This window comes from Pinus tabuliformis, chromosome 5_2, assembly GCF_031772625.1.
Source record: "Pinus tabuliformis cultivar Carrire ecotype Pingquan chromosome 5_2, CPIR1, whole genome shotgun sequence".
NCBI classification, from domain to species: domain Eukaryota; kingdom Viridiplantae; phylum Streptophyta; class Pinopsida; order Pinales; family Pinaceae; genus Pinus; species Pinus tabuliformis.
In genome coordinates, this window is record NC_142306.1 from 694,332,385 (window position 1) to 694,353,525 (window position 21,141).

Sequence of the window (21,141 nt, forward strand, 5' to 3'; positions counted from 1 at the left end):
AACAAAACTAACCAATCACCGCTCAGATTTCTTTTTGCATTTGAATTTTCGCCCTTTAAATATCCGCTGTCGATCCGCCTTTGCTGATCTAACGACTATCGCACAACCTCTCACCAACCTGCTCGGTCCATTCCCCACCGTAGTGTTAAAAGTTATATATTATAGAGCAATGGAACACATAAAATATTGCAGAAATATAAACATAGAAAATACATAAAACAAGAGAGACACAGATATACGTGGTTCACCCATTTTAGGCTACGTCCACGGAGAAACAACCAGTCCTTACTTTTATATTATCCATCAAACTAAAGAGATACAATCTACAACAAATCCACTATAATTCCCTCTTTGCTCTCAATCTCCTCTCTCTTCCTCACTCAAAATACAGATCTACATAGATGCAATACAATTCCATCATATATAGTGAGGGGTTGCCTTCTAGGGAAAAACCCTAAATCGAACATAACTTCTACCGTCAGATCTCCACCTGATGAACGGCCCAGATTAACTATGGAATTACAACATTTTACAAAATAATTTTACATCTATTCTTAGCTTCGGGGGCACTGCCCCCGATCCCCCGACTAGGGGGGGAGCTCCCAAAGGTCACAGTCACCCCCGTTAGACCCCCCTTGTAGCGAATATTTTATGGGCAGCATCACCACCCCATTACGAATTGGGGTCCAATGCAACAATACCTTTGAATATAGAAGATAATCAGGCTCCACACCCAACAATATCCCACTTGGAGACTGATTATGGCAACTCCACTGCTGCTTCATTTTCTAGACAATGACTCCACTTTGGACTTGGTTGTTTCTCATCTTCTTCATCATACTTGAAGACCAATTGAAACTGAGCAGATTCTCAGTTTCTCTCTGGTTACAACTTTTGTTAATATATCTGCAGGATTCTGACTAGCGTGTATCTTTTCCAGCTTCAACTGTCCATCTTCCAATGCTGACCATATGAAATGGTACTTGAGCTGTATATGTTTAGTCTTGGAATGAAATGAAGAGTTCTTTGCAAGATGTATGACACTCTCACTTTCACTGTATAACTTGCCCAACTCCTGCTTCTTACCCAATTCATCAAGAAACCTTTGTAATCAAATCATTTCTTTACTAGCCTCTATAGAAGCAACATACTCTACTTCTGTTGTTGAGAGTGCAACAACACTTTGCAGTTTTGAGACCCAACTGACAGTTGTTCCACCTACAATAAACACATACCCTGTTGTGCTCCTCCTGTTATCTCTATCACCTGCCATATCTACATCAACATATCCCTGTAGAGCAATGTTTGAACCACCAAAGCATAATGCTTGATTTGTGGTACCTCTCAAATACCTGAGAATCCACTTCACCACCATCCAATGTTCTTTTCCTGGATTGTTCATGTACCTGCTTACAAATCCCACTGCATGTGCAATATCAGGTCTTGTGTAGACCATTGCATACATTAAGCTTCCAAATGCTAATGCATATGGAACTTTAGACATATGAGCCATTTCTTCTTGAGTCTTGGGACACTCCTCCTTACTTAATTTGAAATGGCTAGCCAAAGGTATACTAATTGGTTTTACATTCTGCATATTAAACCTTTTCAACACCTTTTTTATGTACTCACTTTGAGACAATGTTAATTTGCAATTCTTCCTGTCTCTAGTTATTCTCATACCAAGGATTTGTTTTGCAGCACCCAAATCCTTCATTGCAAATGAGTTTGCCAATTTTCTTTTGAGCACATTTATTTCCTACATGTTAGAACCTGCAACAAGCATGTCATCTACATACAATAACAATATAATATAACTGCCATCATTTTGCCTTTTGAGATAAAGACAATGATCTGAGTGACATCTAGTATAACCTTGTTCAGACATAAACCTGTCAAATTTTAGATACCATTGCCTTGGAGCCTGTTTTAAGCCATACAAGCTCTTCGTCAACCTGCACACTAGTTTCTCCTTCCCTTTTACCTCATATCCTTGTGGCTACTACATATATATCTCTTCCTCCAAATCCCCATGGAGAAAGGTTGTCTTTACATCTAACTGCTGAAGATGCAAATATTCAACTACTACTAGACTTAAATTAGTTCTGATTGAAGTCATTTTAACAACAGGATAAAATATATCATCAAAGTCTATACCCTTTTTCTGTGCAAACCCTTTCACCACAAGTCTAGCTTTATACCTTTTTCTACCTCCATCTTCTTCCTTCAACTTGTAAACCCATTTATTCTGCAATGTTGTTTTACCTGCACGAAACTTGACTAAGTCCCAAGTCTGGTTATGTGCTAAGGAGTCCATCTCTTCTTTCATGGCTTTCTACCACCTCTTCCTAGTTTCTACTTGCACTACTTCTTGATAACATTTTGGTTCACCAGAATCAGTCAACAATACATAATATAATGAAGGAGAGTATCGTTCAAGGGGTCTACTTATCCTGGTAGATCTTCTAAGACTACTTTCAGGTGTTTGAGGTGCTTGTTGCTATTGTGGTTGTTTTTCTGGCTGTTGATCATTATGATTTGCAGGCACCATCACTTTTTCTGTGATCTCGTCAAGCACTGTGTATTCTCTGTTTTCTTTTTCTTGTTTCTTGTCTTGTAGCTGATCCTTATACAAAACCTTTTCATTGAATATGACATCTCTACTCCTAATGATTTTGTGTTTTTCAAAATCATAAAAGCGATAACCAAAATCATTAACACCATATCCAATAAAGGTACATTTCTTTGATTTTTCCTCAAGCTTTGTTCTATTTTCTTTATTAATGTGGGCAAAGGCTTCACAACCAAAAGTCTTTAAAAAAGAGTAGTTTATGTTTTTACCTGTCCATGCCTCCTTTGGAATACCACCATCCAAGGAACTTGAAGGCCCTCTTTTTATTAGATAAACAGCATTATTTACAACATCTGCCCAAAATTGTAAAGGCAATCCTACATGCAATCTCATGCACCTTGCACGCTCCATGATTGTCCTATTCATCCTTTCTGACACACCATTCTCTTGTGGTGTTCCTGGAACTGTCTTCTCTCTATGAATTCCATTCTATGAACAGTACCTATCAAACTCTTTGCTGCAATATTCACCTCCATTGTCTGATCTGAGACACTTCAACCTTTTTCATGTCTCATTTTCAACCAAATCTTTCCATTCCTTGAAACTATCAAATACATCAGATTTATTTCGAATACAATAAATCCAGGTTTTTATGGTTGCATCATCAATAAAAGTAACATAATAACGAGAGCCACCAAGAGATGGTACCTGAGTAGGTCCCCATACATCTGTATACACAAGCTCTAATTTTTCGATCTTCTTTTCTTTCCCAACTCTGAGGAATCTGACTCTCTTTTGTTTTCCATAAACACAATTCTCACATAATTTTAAATCAACATGCTTCAAACCTGGCAACAAATTTCTTGAGTGAATAATCTACATCCCCTTCTCACTCATTTGCCCGAGCCTATAATGCCACAATAACGTATATTCTCTTGTAGAGGTTAAAGCATTAACAGAATTAGAAATACCATTGCATAAATACAATGTACCAACCTTTTCTCCTTTTGCTCTTACCAGGGATCCTTTAGTGACCTTCTAGGATTTATCTGTAAAAGTAGTCACACAACCTTCACCTCCTAACTACCCTGTTGAAATAAGATTTTTCTTTAGATCTGGAACATGCCTTACCTCCTTCAATAGCCATTGACTTCCATCCTACTATTTTATGAAAACTGTACACATTCTAATAATTTTATAGGGTTTATCATCACCAAATCGAACATGTCCAAAATCTCCTTGAACATAATCATGAAAATGTATCCTATCAGTTGGGGCATGGAATGAGGCCCCTAAATCTACCACCCAGGAATCAATAATATTTTCTAAATAAAGAATCAAAGCATCTTGCAACACATCACATGTTACATTCGATTCATGATTATTTTCTTGTTGCACGTCTCCTTCTTTTCCCTTTTGAGACTTGCAGTTGTTCTTCAGGTGTCCTTTCTTCCCGCATTTCTAGCACACTATCCCCAATTTGGACTTGGATATGCCTTTTCTTGACTTACTGCGATATCCTGGGCTCTTTCCTCTTTCCATTTTTCTTCCCCTAGTCTCTACAGTCAAAGCATTACTTGATGTCTCACTGGAGCTTTTCTGTCACATTTCCTCGCTAAGGATTTCACTAACAACATCATCAAACTTTAAAGTACTAGATCTAGAGACAGAGTTACTAATGGTCATAACTAAACCATTCCAACTTTCTCGCAATGAGCACAGAAATAACAGAGACCTAACTTCATCATCAAAAGTTAACCCTACAGAACTTAACTAACTGGTAACTGTATTAAATTCATTTAAATGATCAGCAACAGATCCACCTTCTGATATCTTCATATTAAATAAATGCTTCATAAGAAATACCTTATTTGAGGCCAAGGGATTTTCATATAGTTTGGCCAATGTCGACATTAAACCCTCTGTTGTATTTTCCTTTGAAACATTAAACGCTACTGATGCCTCTAGGCACAATTGTATTGTTCCAAGTGCCTTTCTGTCGAGAATATCCCATTCTGTGTCTATCATACTCATTGGCTTCTTTGCTTTTCCGCTCAATGGTTAGTAACGATCTCTCTGGTACAGATAATCTTCCATCTACATCTTCCATAGCTGGAAGTTTTGGCTGTTGAATTTTTTAACCCTAAACCTACCATCTTCCGCCATTGCTCTCACTCGAACCAAGAACCCTTCTCTCCTGCGAGTTTATCAGCCAAATAGACCTTCGGCTTTGATACCAGTTGTTAAAAATTATATATTATAGAGAAATGGAACACATAAAATATTGCAGAAATATAAACATAGAAAATGCATAAAACAAGAGAGACACAGATATACGTGGTTCACCCAATTTGGGTACGTCCACGGAGAAACACCCAACCCTTCTTTTTATATTGTCCAACAAACTAAAAAGATACAACCTACAATAGATCTGTTGTAATTCCCTCTTCGCTCTCAATCTCCTCTCTCTTCCTGACTTACAATACAGATATACATAGACACAATACAATTCCCTCATATATAGCGAGGGGTTTCCTTCTAGGGCAAAAAATCATAAATTAAACATAACTTCTACCGTTAGATCTCCACCTAATGAATGGCCTAGATTGACTACGAAATTACAACATTTTACAAGGTAATTTTACATCTATTCTTCTCTTCCGGGGCATTGCACTCGATCCCCCGGCTAGGCTGGGGGGCTCCCAAAGGTTGCAGCCGCCCCCCACCGGTCCCCCCTTCTTTCTGAACATACTTGCATACTTGTACTTAGAAATGAAACACACTCGCATAAAGGAAATAAATCAACTTGCAGGAATAAAAATTCTTGCTGAAGCAACACACACTTGCAGGATTAAAACACACTTGTACAATTAAACTGAAACACACCTTTGCTGGAAGGAAATCACGCAAGGCATCAAAGGAAAGAAATAATACAACAACCTTAAATAGATGAACACAACCATACTATCAAACCTTAGATTCGACAAGAACACAACTCATGAAGAAAACATAAATCTGCTAGCTAGGTACATAAATGAAATACTCTAGTTGCTCTAAATCTGCATATAAAAATTTTAGCTCCTTCAATAGCCATTGATTTCCTTCTGCTGTTTTATGAAAACTGTACCCATTCCAATGATTTTACAGGGTTTATCATCACCCAATCGAACATGTCCAAAATCTCCTTGAACATAATCATGAAAATTTTTCCTATCAGGTGTGGCATGGAATGAGGCCCCTGAATATACCACCCAGGCATCAATAATATTTTCTAAAGAAAGAATCAAAGCATCTTGCAACACATCACTTGTTACATTCGCTTCATGATTATTTTCTTGCTGCGCGTCTCCTTCTTTTCCCTTCCAAGATTTGCAGTCTTTCTTCAAGTGTCCTTTCTTCTCGCATCTCCAGCACACTAAACCTGATCTGGACTCGGATTTGCCTTTTCTGGACTTACTGTGATATCCTGGGCTCTTTTCTCTTTCCATTTTTCTTCCCCTAGTCTCTGCAGCCAAAGCATTACCTGATGTCTCACTAGAGCCTTTTCGTCACATTTCCTCACTAAGGATTGCATTAACAACATCATCAAACTTTAAAGTACTAGATCCAGAGACAAAGTTACTAATGGCCATAACTAAACCATTCCAACTTTCTTGCAATGAGTACAGAAATAACAGAGCCCTAACTTCATCATCAAAAGTTACCCCTACATAACTTAACTGACTGGTAATTGTATTAAATTCATTTAAATGATCAACAACAGATCCACCTTCTGACATCATACTAAATGAATGCTTCATAAGAAATACCTTATTTGAGGCGGAGGGTTTTTCATATAGTTTTACCAATGTCAACATTAAACCCTTTGTTGTTGTTTCCTTTGAAATATTAAATGCTGCCGACGCCCCTAGGCACAACCATATTTTTCCAAGTGCCTTTCTGTCGAGAATATCCCATTCTCTGTCTGTCATACTTGTCGGTTTCTTTGCCTTTCCGCTCAATGGTTGGTACAGATCTCTCTGGTATAGATAATCTTCCATCTGCATCTTCCATAGCTGGTAGTTTTGGCCGTTGAATTTTCGACCATAAACCTACCATCTTCCGCCATTGCTCCCACTTGAACTAGGAACCCTTCTCTCCTATGAGTTTATCAGCCAAATAGGCCTTTGGCTCTGATACCAGTTGTTAAAAATTATATATTATAGAGCAATGGAACACATAAAATATTGCAGAAATATAAACACAGAAAACACATAAAACAAGAGACACAGATATACGTGGTTCACCCAATTTGGGCTACGTCCATGGAAAAACATCTAGTCCTTCCTTTTATATTATCCATCAAACTAAAGAGATACAACCTACAATAAATCCGTTGTAATTCCCTCTTCGCTCTCAATCTCTTCCCTCTTCCTCAGTCAGAATACAGATCTACACAGACGCAATACAATTCCCTCATATATAGTGAGGGGTTTTTTTCTAGGGCAAAAGACCCTAAATTAAACATAACTTCTACTGTCAGATCTCCGCCTAATGAACGACCCAGATTGACTATGGAATACAACCTTTTACAAGGCAATTTTACATCTATTCTTAGCTTCAGGGGCACTGCCCCCGATCCCCTGGCCAGGGGGGGCTCCCAAAGGTCGTAGGCACCCCCCCTGTAGCGAATATTTTATAGGTGGCGTTGCCGGCCCATTACGAACTAGGGTCTAATGTGACGATACCTTTGAATACAAAAGATAATTAGGTTCCACACCCAACACATAGATTTTCCTTTCCAGATTAGACGACCTTTGCGCGATATCACGTGGATCTCATGTTCGACCATTATCCAGCAGAGGGCACGCAATATGAGTGGTTTCCTTATGCTACGTGTTAGCTGGGGAGGCTAATCACATGAAATTATACAAAACTGCTTATAGCTTTAAGGGCGCGCGATATTCCACTTACCGCCCTCTAAACTTGCTCTCCCATTTTTGTACGTTTTCTTTTTCCCGCTTCCATCTCTACTGTCGATCTGCCTCTTGATCTGATGGTTGTTACCTCACCCGATACCATTTCCACACATTCCTTTTGCTCGCGACCTCCGCCACCCATCTGCCGATTGATTTCGCAATATAGTCTCAGTCGTCCATCCCGTAGTAGTGATCCAATCTTAGCCGTTCATTCGCCTTCCACCCACCTGATCCAATAGCCCTCATGCACTGTTGCTCATTACGTCCGCTTTTCACCATTTTGATATCCGACTGTTCTTCCGCTTAGACACAAACGTAGCCTAGTTTCCATTGTTTAATACATAGTCTAAGTTTTGATTTTTTTACTTCTACAACTTAGGTAACTAGCATTGCATGTTGTTTCCTTCAATTTTGCAATAGAATAGTGTGGAGCGATAAAAAGGTGTCTTTTTAACTCCTAATTACCTTCACATTAATTATCAACCCAGGAACGACTTTTTATTTCAAGAGTGTACTCAGTCTGAGGTGGCTATTTACTCAAGGGTAATGTTTTGTAGTATAGTGCTTAAAAGCTACAAAAGTAAATGGCTGCATGTCTATAACTTAACTACTTCAAAAGGCTAAATCACACCAAGCATTGCATCAGTCGAAGGTTCGGTAGCAATAATCCATCCTTTTCATAACTGATGAGAACAAATCGGAGGTCTGGGAGCTAGATAGCAGATGCTGGGGCTCACTACAGCCTGAGATCGTCCTTGATGAATATAAATGAAATGGCAAATAAAGGAAATAACAATGAAATAGAACAGCACATCAGCCAAGGGTTTGGTGGCAATAACCTATCCCTTTCATAACTGATGGGAGCAGATCAGAGGTCTGGGAGCCAAATAGCAGAAGCTGACACTCACTATAGCCTAAGTCTGTCCTTAAGAAATGGCAAGTAAATGAAACAACAAATCAGCAATCTTGAAATAGACCAGCAATTGAAATGGAATAGCAATGCTAAAATACTAGAATTAAACAACAATCTTAAATGGAACTGAACAGCAAAACTAAGTAATTAGAAAGACACAACAACTATAAATGTAATTGAATCAGCAACCTATCAGCATGAACATTAATCGCAGTTATTGAAGCAACAACAATCGTAGTTATAATTGAATAGTAACTTAATTGAACAGCCATTGCAATTATAAATGAGCAGCAATTAAATGAACCATAGTCTTAATTAGATAGCGCAGCATTAGATCAGAATTATCAGCAGGACATTTCAAGTTATAATTAATAATTCTATCACTGACACAATCCAATTATGATTTCAAAGAAATGTTCATAAACAAAAGATTGCTGAACAAACAATTTAAAGAAATGAAAAGGAAATCAAACCATCACACGAAAGCAATTGTAAGGATATGATACACAGCAACAGCGTACTCCACCAGAGGCTGGGCCCTTAGCCGCCAGCGGATGCTGCTGGGTTACTTCAAAATGAGAAGAATGAACAACAACTCCCAAATCATTTATTAATCAGCCAATTGTGGAATCATTACAACAACAAAAGCTTGAGAATTACAGCATGCAACAATCCCTATCCTATCATGAATAATCCACCATCATTCTTCATCATTTTTTCATCATTCGAATCCCCTCCAAAATCACCCCAAATCATTTCTATCTCTGATCTCTGTTTTCATTTAAATAGAGAGAGATCAGAGACAAGTTACAATAAGGATAAGTACAACATGATTCCTATTACAAAATTGGTTTGCTTCTAACCATTTGATCAATAAGAACAAGGCGAATTTGGCTTTGCAGCGGAGATTTGGAGGACGGCCGCAACAATAAATCTGAGAAAATCGTGCTCAAAGAACCCTGCGTTTCTCTCAGTACAAGCCGAATTTGGGCAAACCGTTCTTTAATAAAGTTAATTGGGTCCATTCTGGACAAAACCCATGTTCCGGATTTTCCAGATTCTGCTTCATTTTCTCAGAATCTCAACCGCAAAATCGTCACTTCTTATTTCAACGAATTTCTGAGTTGGCACTTTTAATGATCAAATCTTTAATCTGGAAATTATCTTGGAGGCTAAAAATGGTGAATAATGTTACAACTGATTTATTAAAACTTTCATTGATAAAATTATGCATAATCATCAATTTATTAGAAATAAAGGAGAATAAATAATATTCATCCATAGAAGCATAAATCATCATAAAATAGATTTATATAATAAATTATAATAAATGACATGATGAAGAATAATAGAAATGGGTGGAATAAGTGTTTAAAAGTGATAATAATAATGGCATATTAACGGCCCAACATACCCCCACACTCAATATGTTGCATGTCCTCATGCAACGAAAACCGAATATATTGCATGTCCTCATGCAACCCAAAGACAAAAACCATGTGTTAACCAAGCAATAAAAAATTTGAGAACAAATGAATGCTTCCTTAATTAATGAATATTCAATTTTAGTAATCTTGATGAAGGCATAACAATTTTTACATTGACATTCAACTTATATGTATGAATTTGGAGCAAAATATGATATAGATAACAACGTACTTCATTAACCTTTTTCTCAAAAACTACAAACCAGATTTTGTTGAAATGTTGCAAGTAAATTTGTAATATATGAATACCTCTATAATCCAAAAATTAGATCGTTTTGATGCATGGATCATAAGATATAAACAAAATGGCTGTAGGTGAGAGTGCATGATTTCCGAAATTTTATGAACCAATTTATCTTGAAATTATCTAGGTATGTGTATTTTAATAGTATGTCTGTGTTTCCTAGAGATCACAAGAATTGAGTTCATAGTTTTAAAAATATTATGGAAATCAATTTCTACACTGAAATTGTATGCCTTAAATGAGAAAGAAAATAGAAAACATCCATCATGCGTAGCAATTCCTCCCCCTCTTTGAAAAATTAGCATGCCCTCATGCGATGCTAGAAAACAAATAGAGGTGGTTGCTACTATCTGTTGAATTCTATGCTTGGTGTAAAACAACATGGAATAAGGGAGGTGTTGAGAATGAATAAGAATAGCAATGGATGATAAAGAATATGAATGACATGGTCATAAGAAAGAAATGAAGGAACACTCCCCCACACTCGAAAATGATATGCTGCTGAAAAAGGGGAAGTGGTAAAGATGTGGAATGAAGGATGAGAAATAATGCTCAAAATGGATTTCTATGAAATTCTCCTAAATTTGTAATAGATCAGAAAATTATGCGGTTTTACCTCAAGTTTTACCTCCGAAAATGTGGAATGACGTATATGGACTGGCATGTGTTGAAGCTGATGTAGGCAGAGTTGGTGCTGAAAGTGATACAAAAGGTGGAATCCAGGTAAGCACATCATGTCTGAAGAATTGTTCACGTTCGCGAGCCCCTTATGTTAAGTGCAATAGTGTGGTCATGCTACGAATAAAATTATGTCCATACTTGTTGTTTTCCTTCAAACAAATCACTATTTTGCATACAATGTTCTTGAACCCATAGTGTAAGCAATAGATAAGATGCATGCAAAAATTTCAATCAGAAAAACTTATGTATACATGCAATACTAATATTTTGGCAAATCAACAAGTGATGGCAGAGTGTAGTAATCATATAGCATGCAATCCCATAATGCATACATTCCCCCCTCCAATTGGAAAATGAATTCCATGACCATAAAACATATGAGAGGTGTTATGTTGACGACAAGGCACAGGAATGAACAAAATAGCAGTAGAGTACACATATCAAGGATAGGACAACGAGAGCTATGGTTATAATGAGAGCAGAGTGTGTAAAGATAGTTATGAATAAGAGATAGGATGCTTTGAATTGATGATAAGTGATGAAAAGGAGAAAAAGAACAACAATATGCCAAAAAGATGCTTTACTGATAGGATGCTAGCTGAAAATGATGCGATTGATCATAAAACAATTTCTCATGCATAAAGGTTCAAAACAGGGAAAAAGTTAAGGAAATAAATTCTCTGATAAAAAGAAAAAAATAAGAAAATGGTATTATAATAATAATTGACGATAAGATATAACTTCAATACCATAAGCAGAGCCGCTGCTGCCAGCAGGCGTCCATAGCCTCGGCAGGGTTTCTTTTTAACCCATATGAGCCAGGATCCTCAATTTATAAATGGAGAGTTACAGTGTTGTTCTACAGAAGAGATCAGTGTGCTGGCGTGGTAACCAGATAACCACACTGCCATTCACTGGGATGTAGCAAAAGTGATCAGGTCGGCTCGTGATGAGACCTCCTGTTCCAAGGATAATTTGACTATCCATTAGTAAGTATTTCTTGTAGAAAATTTGTCAAATCTGTCTTCAAATCTGCCATGTATGTCTTCAAATCTGTCCTCAAATCTGTCTTCAGATCATCCATATTAGCTTCCATGCCTTTTATCATAGATTCCACGCCATTTATCTTAGCATCTGTTAGCTTTTGTGAGCGTGACATTTGTTGCACTTGTTCTTGTAATTTTGATATATCATGTAGCATTTCTTCCTCTTCTTCATGAGTCATGCTAGAGCTTTCAGGTTCCTTACTAGGTGTTTGCATTTTCTTTCCTCGGGGCATCAGTTACCGATAATAATGCTTTACTATGCCCTTTGAATTCCTTCAAACCAAGCTTATGCAAAAATAAAAAATAAAAACTACACACCTTTTTTTTTACTTTGTAGAAGCCTGATATTGAATCTGATGTATCTCTGTAATTTCGAATCATCCAGTTCTGAAATTGTGACCTGTAGTAGCCATCTATGTCCTCTTTCCAATGCCACTAGTTTGAACCAAATTGGATTCTACAAGAAAGAGTTATGCACAATCTCCCGCAGTGACCTGATTATAGACTAGCTCAGTAGAGCGAACTTGTATGAAGTGCCACGTGTCACTGTTTCAACCTTTGACTCTGAAAAATATATAAAAGAAAACTACAGTCCGTTCTCTTTCTGTACCTTCTTATGAAATTTCAATCCGATGCTCAGAAAGAAAGTTATGACGATTTTCCCCAGGTCACCTGTTTTGAGTGTAATTCAGGAGTCTGCAAAAAGACCAACTTCCTGAGATCATATCTCTGAAAATATTGCGCTAAAAGCTCTAAAATTTGGACCCAAGGTTCAACGCAATTTCTTCTCAAATGGGTTTTTTTTGCGACTTTTGAAACGTCACAGAAAAAAAGTTATAGCGAAAATGCCACGATGACCTGTTTGGAGCAGCGAAACCCTAGAATCCAAAGCTCTGATACCAAATGTTATGAAACCAGCTCAAGAAAAGATAGAAAAGATAGATCAACGCCTTAGAATTCAGCCTCTTCGAGGGGGCAACATCCTTTACATTACATAAATGAACAATTCTTGGATGATTCAAATGACAAAACCTCCTTTCTATATATAGGAGCCTATGGAGTCACAATATAATCCAGCGGACCTAACAATAATAATATAAAGCCACAAAAATAACAATAGAGGGATTCTATGGGCACATTAATAACAATATGGGGGTAATGGGGGCACAACAATATAAATAAGGGGTATAACTACAATAGTAATGGGGTAATCACTAGTATTATAGGGACCCAACATCCAATGGATCATAACCCTGGTGTGGTGGCCATAATGGGAATGTCACTTTGTTACAGCCTTATGAACATGGTAGGCTGGCTCGTAATGAGACCCCCTATCCTCCATCTGCGAACAAAATTTTGTTGTTATTACACATTTTTATGATAAAAAGAGGGAGACTCAGTACTCCTTAAGAGCAGGGATGGCGGAAGAAGTTGAACATGTCAATATAAAAAAATATACCCATAATCTCATTTATTACAGACAAAGAAGATTATAACCAGGAAGGGTGGAACCAGCATGGTATTAAGATGATCAATCAGTATCACGTACAACAGAAAATAATGCAGTAAAGTAGTATATAAATAATTGTGTCTTTTTTTGAAAAGAATCTATCAACAAGGAGCTGTCCTGTTAAAGATCATAACGTAAATGATAATAACTCGCTTCAAAAGAATCCATAATTCTTGTCCTCATAAAAGTAGTGTACTTCATGCCATGAAAGAGAATCAGGAAAATGTGGTTGAGATGAATTAGGAATAATCCCACAAGAGGAGGAATGGTTGCTCTCGAAAATAATCCCAAAGTGTTGCTCTTTTGAATGAACAGCAAAAACAGTCAAAAAGTGGTGTTCCTTGTAGGGAACAACAAAGGAAATGCACACAAAAAAACAAAAATACACACAAAAAAAGTGTGAAAATGCAAATGCCGTTCCTTTGGAAAAAGGAACAACAAAAATGAAAAGTGTCGTTCCTTTGGAAAAGGAACAGCAAAAATGAAAAGTGTCGTTTCTTTGGAAAAGGAACAGCAAAAATGAAAAGTGCAGAAGTGTTGTTCCATTAGAAAAGGAACAACAAAAGGTGAAAGTGCAGAAGTGTTGTTCCATTCGGAAAGGAACAACAAAACGTGAAAGTGCAGAAGTGCTGTTCCATTCAGAAAGGAACAACAAAACGTGAAAGTGCAGAAGTGCTGTTCCATTCGAAAAGGAACAACAAAATGTGAAAGTGCAAAAGTGTTGTTCCATTCAGAAAGGAAGAGCAAAACATGAAAGTACAGAAGTGTTGTTCCATTCGAAAAGGAACAGCAAAATGTGAAAGTGCAGAAGTGTTGTTCCATTCGGAAAGGAACAGCAAAACGTGAAAGTGCAGAAGTGTTGTTCCATTCGAAAAGGAACAGCAAAACATGAAAATGCTGTTCCATTCAGAAATGAACAGTAAAACGTGAAAGTGCAGAAGTGCTGTTCCATTCGAAAAGGAACAGCAAAATGTGAAAGTGCAGAAGTGCTGTTCCATTCGGAAAGGAACAACAAAACGTGAAAGTACAGAAGTGTTGTTCCATTAGAAAAGGAACAGCAAAACGTGAAAGTGATGTTCCATTCAGAAAGGAACAGCAAAACGTGAAAGTGCAGAAGTGTTGTTCCATTCGAAAAGGAACAGCAAAATATGAAAGTGCAGAAGTGTTGTTCCATTCGGAAAGGAATAGCAAAACGTGAAAGTGCAGAAGTGTTGTTCCATTCGAAAAGGAACAACAAAACGTGAAAGTGTTGTTCCATTTAGAAAGGAACAACAAAACGTGAAAGTGTTGTTTCATTCAGAAAGGAACAACAAAACGTGAAAGTGCAGAAGTGCAGTTCCATTCGAAAAGGAACAACAAAATGTGAAAGTGCAGAAGTGCTATTCCATTCGGAAATGAACAGCAAAACGTGAAAGTGCAGAAGTGCTGTTCCATTCGAAAAGGAATAGCAAAACGTGAAAGTGCAGAAGTGTTGTTCCATTCGAAAAGGAACAGCAAAACGTGAAAGTGCAGAAGTGCTGTTCCATTCGAAAAGGAACAGCAAAATGGACAATCATAAAATGCAAACATGCAAAAAACAAATTAGTTGTTCACGGCATTGATGCTGAGGATGAGTTACAATTTGAATGAAACAACACCTGAAACACAAAATATAAGAAATATCAGAAAAGAAACAACGTTTTATTTAAAAACAATATGTAAATAACTAAATTAAGTTACAACAGCTATGATATTATGTAAAAAAAAATGATCTTTTTGAAAAATGTTTTGGCAGCAGTGACAAGACATGAATCTTCAAATCGAAATCAATTCTTCATTTGTTCTATTATGAATCCGTTGGGTAATGAGTTGGATAAAATTCCTTTGTTTTATAAAAATTTCTTTGAAAAATTACTCGTCCATAAATTGACCTTTATTTTCCCAGGACCTGCAAAAACAAGTGTCTACCTGCAATAAAACATTTAATCATGGAGAAAGAGAGGTGATCGGGCTCCCCTAATCCAAGAATTATGCAAAAAACAACAAGTAGTTACTCTGTATAACAAATCCATTGAGAAAATAACAAAGTAAAATTTATCTGTCACTTGCGGGAGAGCAGTGGCCAATCATGCTAGCCCGCAGTGTTTTAATCACAACTTCTTTGTTTTTCGTCGAAATTGAGTGATTCCAAACCAAACTGAGAGCTAATTCAAAGGGTTATCTCTAGTAGCAACAGGTTTTAAAAATTCAATGCTATGATATGTCAAATTTGTTTAGAACAACCTGCATAATAGAGTCATTTTCGATTACCCAATCTAGATCAACGATTGATATTTCAAGCATAGATTCTTCGTTTGATGTCGGATTCAAATGATTCAAATTGGAAATGAAAGTAGATTAATTTATTTATCTCCAATAGAAATATGTTTTGAAGAAAAGAAGAATTGATAGGTCAAACACTGTAAGGAACAGCCAGAAAGACATAGTTTTAAGAGTGCTGATTTACGATAGACAATCAGTATTTTGATCATAACTTCCCCATACGATATCGAAAATGAGTGATTCCAATTGCATTGTAAACTAGATTCATAGGGGAATCTAGCATAGAAACAGGTTTTAAAAATTCATTCATTTAGGCCTCCAAAAACTGATTGTCCCAACTCTGTTCCTGAGCTACCCGCTAGACATCCGGTCAATGTTTTGGTTCTAACTTTTTCGTTTCAAATCCAAATTGGGTGATTCAAATTGGGTTAGAAATTAGACATCAAGGGCTACATAGGGTAGAAACAGGTTTTAAAAATATTCACTTTTGGTCCCTCAAAACATGACTGTCCTGACTGTTTTTCCAGAAATCTTATCAAGCCCGCAAGCCAAAAAAATGATATTCAACCATTTTTTCATATTGATGATAAAGATGAATATAAGTGTTTGTAGAATTGTTATTTCTATTATAAATCATCTACATATACAAATGAATTAAAAAAATTATCACCGATGTTGATTTGCATAACATGTTGCAACAAAAAAACACTAGTTTTACAAAAAAAACAAAATGCATTTATTTATTCCCTTATTTATTTTATTTTCTATACTAACCTATTTTGATTTGAAAAATGAATATGACTACGTATATGAGTACTTTCAATGGAACCATTTTCGAAATAGGGCTTCATGTATGCACATACCCAAATTTGAAAAATGCATATTAATGAATATTAGGGTATGAGAAGCCAACTTCCCTTGAAAAGATGTTGTCAAAAATTGTTGAAGTATGGAGTGATGTTGCAAACAAGTGATGGAGTAAAGCCAATCTTCAATATATCCTTTACTTTCTTGATTTCCCATAGTCATCATAGCATGAAGTTCTTGGGCTTTTAAAATGACTTGTTGATGCATACTAAAAGAAACTTCATTTTTTCCCATAACTTCTACAATTTTTGAATTTGAAACATTCTGAATCTCATTGTAAATTTTCTCTAATGGCGCATGTGAGATAGAATGGGTGGGAAGGGTGGGTAAATTTGGCAGTTCACATTGTAAGCATGTTGTACTGGTTTATTGTGGTGAGGGTGTGGAATTAGTTGAGCAGTAAAATGTGTAAAGAATGGAGCATTGTGATGATGTGGTTGGTTGGGTTGAGTGGATAAATTTGATATGCAAGTAGGATGTTGCAAAAGAGCCGGTGGAGAATATGGAGAATGTGCTTGTGCTACAAGATGAGGGAGAGTAGTCATGCAATCATAAGGTGAACCGTGCCAAACTTGTAGACAAGATTGGTGGTTATATTGAAATTGATATGGCTGCCCTAACACATTAGTATTCCATAATGGATTATGCAAATAAGAGAATGGAGAAGAAGTGTTTTGAACCATACTTGTAGGCCATGATTTCCATGGTTTTCACTTTATTGCAGCTTCCTCACCTCTTTGATATGCTACTTCCATCGTAGATAAGGAAGAGTGAGTATCTATGGGATGCTCCTTTCGGTCATGAGGGTAAAACACTTCATCAAATTCTTCATTTTTATGAACCTACAAAACATCCAATTTTTCATTTAGAGAGCTAATAAAATCAACTTTAAAATTTTCAAATAAAACATTGATTTCAGCTCTTATGTCTCCTATTCTTGTAGCAGATTTGGAAAACAAAGAAAAAACATCTATAGAATTCTTACCAGCCTTGAAGATTCCTCTTGAATACCTCATGCATAATTCACAAACATCATCATATGATAACTAAAAAACATCACTTTTTCCTATCAGATTTAAGAGTTCTAAAAATTCATCTTTGATCCCTTTAAGAAGGAGTGTTTTTAAGATCTCTTTTTCCAAATGCTTATGCTTTGATTTTTGAAGGTTATAATGAAATCGATCTACATAATCCTCCAAACTTTCATCTTCCCCTTGTATCATACCGAAAATATCTTCATTGGATTTGCAATAGTCTTGGTACTTCTTCAAGAATATGTTCTTCATGTCCTCCCATGTTTGGATGCAATTCCCACCTAGGCTCATGAACCATCGGAGAGCTGCTCCTTTTAGAGTAAGAGGAAACACTTTCAATCTTTGATCATTAGTACAATAATCATATCCTCTACAAAGTATTTCGAACTCAAATAAGAATGTATCTGGATCTTCATTTGTCAAGCCATGAAAATTTGGTAGAGACAATGGGGGAATTATGTGCATTTGTGTCACTCCTCCTAGATCTTTGATAGGAAATTCAAAAGTAAAAATGTAATCCATTTCTTACCATAATAGAAGATGTTCTTCATGTGTTTCTTCAAGGCCCCTTCTTCCAATGTTCCTGTCAATTAGTTAGTGAAATGGGTGGTGCTTACATCACCACTTGAGTGAAATCGTGTGATTTATTTTTCAAAATTTCTATTTTTTCCCTAGTCATTCACACAAAAATTCAAACATCTATTTCTACCCAACAAAGCAACAGCAAATCTGTTAGGAAAGCGGACAGTGGAGCAGGGCTTTTACATGCTTCGCACGTAGGTTCTTACCTTCCGTTTTTAAGATCCAACTCTTCCCTAGCAGGCACTCATAAGATTCACACTACTCTTTAGAAATGGCTACAAAAGTAAATGGCTGCATGTCTATAACTTAACTACTTCAAAAGGCTAAATCACACCAAGCATTGCATCAGTCGAAGGTTCGGTAGCAATAATCCATCCTTTTCATAACTGATGAGAACAAATCGGAGGTCTGGGAGCTAGATAGCAGATGCTGGGGCTCACTACAGCCTGAGATCGTCCTTGATGAATATAAATGAAATGGCAAATAAAGGAAATAACAATGAAATAGAACAGCACATCAGCCAAGGGTTTGGTGGCAATAACCTATCCCTTTCATAACTGATGGGAGCAGATCAGAGGTCTGGGAGCCAAATAGCAGAAGCTGACACTCACTATAGCCTAAGTCTGTCCTTAAGAAATGGCAAGTAAATGAAACAACAAATCAGCAATCTTGAAATAGACCAGCAATTGAAATGGAATAGCAATGCTAAAATACTAGAATTAAACAACAATCTTAAATGGAACTGAACAGCAAAACTAAGTAATTAGAAAGACAAAACAACTATAAATGTAATTGAATCAGCAACCTATCAGCATGAACATTAATCGCAGCTATTGAAGCAACAACAATCGTAGTTATAATTGAATAGTAACTTAATTGAACAGCCATTGCAATTATAAATGAGCAGCAACTAAATGAACCATAGTCTTAGTTAGATAGCGCAGCATTAGATCAGAATTATCAGCAGGACATTTCAAGTTATAATTAATAATTCTATCACTGACACAATCCAATTATGATTTCAACGAAATGTTCATAAACAAAAGATTACTGAACAAACAATTTAAAGAAATGAAAAGGAAATCAAACCATCACACGAAAGCAATTGTAAAGATATGATACACAGCAACAGCGTACTCCACTAGAGGCTGGGCCCTTAGCCGCCAGCGGATGCTGCTGGGTTACTTCAAAATGAGAAGAATGAACAGCAACTCCCAAATCATTTATTAATCAGCCAATTGTGGAATCATTACAACAGCAAAAACTTGAGAATTACAGCATGCAACAATCCCTATCCTATCATGAATAATCCACCATCATTCTTCATCATTTTTTCATCATTCGAATCCCCTCCAAAATCACCCCAAATCATTTCTATCTCTTATCTCTGTTTTCATTTAAATAGAGAGAGATCAGAGAGAAGTTACAATAAGGATAAGTACAACATGATTCCTATTACAAAATTGGTTTGCTTCTAACCATTTGATCAACAAGAACAAGGCGAATTTGGCTTTACAGCTGAGATTTGGAGGACGGCCGCAACAATAAATCTGAGAAAATCGTGCTCAAAGAACCTTGCGTTTCTCTCATTACAAGCCGAATTTGGGCAAACCGTTCTCCATCAAAGTTAATTGGGTCCGTTTTGGACAAAACCCATGTTCCGGATTTTCCCGATTCTACTTCATTTGCTCAGAATCTCAACCGCAAAATCGTCACTTCTTATTCCAGCGAATTTCTGAGTTGGCACTTTTAATGATCAAATCTTCAATCTGGAAATTATCTTGGAGGCTAAAAATGGTGAATAATGTTACAACTGATTTATTAAAACTATCATTGATAAAATTATGCATAATCATCAATTTATTAGAAATAAAGGAGAATAAATAATATTCATCCATAGAAGCATAAATCATCATAAAATAGATTTATATAATAAATTATAATAAATGACATGATGAAGAATAATAGAAATGGGTGGAATAAGTGTTCAAAAGTGATAATAATAATAATGGCATATTAACGGCCCAACAAATAGCTCTTCCCTAGAATAGGTTCACTCTCCTTCCATCAAAATCAAGCTTCTTCTGACCCTATAGAAGTCTGCCTTGGAACCCCTGGGGTCTCTTACCAGATGAGCAGTGACAACAGGCAGTACCTTCACTTCTACTTGTGTATATAGCACAGTTACCTCCAAGTTTGTATGAACCCCGGGTTGATAAGTAAAGTTGGTAGCCCTGGGAGTTGCAGCATTCTTGCTGCAATACCTAGGCTCATCACTTTTTGGCACCATTGTTGGGGAGGTGTCAGAGTAGTAGTGATTATTGTTCTTTTCTTCTATTTTCTAGTTTCCAAATTTCTTCCATTAGTTTATTTCTGCAAAAGTAATCCAATTTATTTATTTCATTTTGTCATTTATCTGTTTTCTTTTCCATTCTGCAATTTAATCTAGTTTCCTTTCCATTTTGCAAGTAGTTTCCTTTTGTTAGTGTTTTTCATTCATTTCAACAATTTCATTCTGTAAGTAGTTTCTTTCTGTCAGTAGTTTCTTTTCATTCAGTCAACAATTTCAATTTAGCAAGTAGTTTCCATTCCGTTAGTAGTTTTTCATTTAATCAACGATTTCCTTTCTGTAGAGTACTTTCCAGCGTTAAAGAAAATCTCACAAAAAAACCCAAAAACATTTCCTTTCATGCCTCGTAAGATTAGGGATAATTCAGGAAAATTCTTGCCAAATACCCCCACCTCATCCAATAGTCAACCTTCTTTCTTCTTCATTGATGGTGAATTAAAAGCCCCTTTAGGTGAGCAACCTGACATATTTGAGGAACCTATAGGGGAAGAAGAAGAGGAAGAACCTATTCCTACTGAACCAATGGTTGAACACCTAAATGACAGAGGAAATAGAGGGAGAATTGAGGGTGCCTTCCCCATCAAGGAACCCAAATG